The following is a 1,156-nucleotide window of genomic DNA, read 5'->3' as shown; positions in this document are numbered from 1 at the left end:
CAACAACACTTCACCAAATTAGAGACCTAATGCAACTCCATCAGATCGTTGAAAGCATCCCTAAGGAACTGCATCTGACGAACCTCTTCTGAAAATGGAGAGCTTACTATTCCATCCACCTAATTTCCTTAGCAAGCTTTTAGGTTATCGAGCACTCTTTGTACTTGGTCCAATTCTGCATTACCTAGAAGGTTATGTGCCTGAGCTCTATTTATTCTCCGTTTGAGAAGATAAGTCTTGAGGTTGGTTAACTGTGACCCTAATCTGTTATGAGCACTTGCGCGCGAAGTGGAATCATGATAGTTGGGATAGTAATAGGGTTAATATGGTTGGGTGCTCTGGAACTTTTTGATGGAAGAATCCTTATCTTTGCATTGTAAAGCTTTAAGGTGTAGCCTTCAATGGGGTAAACAGAGACCCTTCACTTAAAGAATGCTGTAGAATAACGTCAGAAGCTATTTGATGTGTGGATCATTTAAACTATTATTTATTGGTCAGTGTGACGATTTTTTTGGCTTTTAAATACTATTGCAAAAATCAGAATAATGTGCCTTTTTTATGTAGCAACAACGTTTAAATGATTAGACGCTGTAATAGATGATAAAATAATATCTCTTTAATGACGAAAAATTTTAGGATTAGACTTAAAACATGTTACGACAAACTATATCTTGGTTATTTTTTTATTTTTATTTTTTAATAACCGGGGTTTAATCTCTTAGACTCATTAAATACTTTACAAATCCAATAGGTCAGTTAAATTACCAATGTGATTGGTGGTCATTGTGGGAACTCAAATATAAGATCTATGGGTAACCCATTTAAATGGTTAAGGTCTTGTCATTTGATCACAAGCTTAGTGGTTATATCCTCTATTTTAAAAACTGGATCGGACTGGTCGATCGGAGTGGGACTTGGCAATTTTTTTGGTCCGGTTCAGGTCTTAAGAGGTTTTTGTATATTTTAAAATTATAAGGGTTAATCGTAATTTTAGAAGGGTGTTTTGGAGATATGTCAAAAGTTTAGAGATTAATTGGTAATTTTTGGGGTATTTTGGCAATAAATAAAAATTTTAGGGACTAATTAAACTTTTTAGGGGAACTTTTGTAATATATTAAAATTTAACAGATTAATATGTAATTTTTAAAAATAAAAT

This window comes from Pistacia vera, unplaced genomic scaffold, assembly GCF_008641045.1.
Source record: "Pistacia vera cultivar Batoury unplaced genomic scaffold, PisVer_v2 Contig78, whole genome shotgun sequence".
NCBI lineage: Eukaryota > Viridiplantae > Streptophyta > Magnoliopsida > Sapindales > Anacardiaceae > Pistacia > Pistacia vera.
This window is presented reverse-complemented; position numbering follows the sequence as displayed.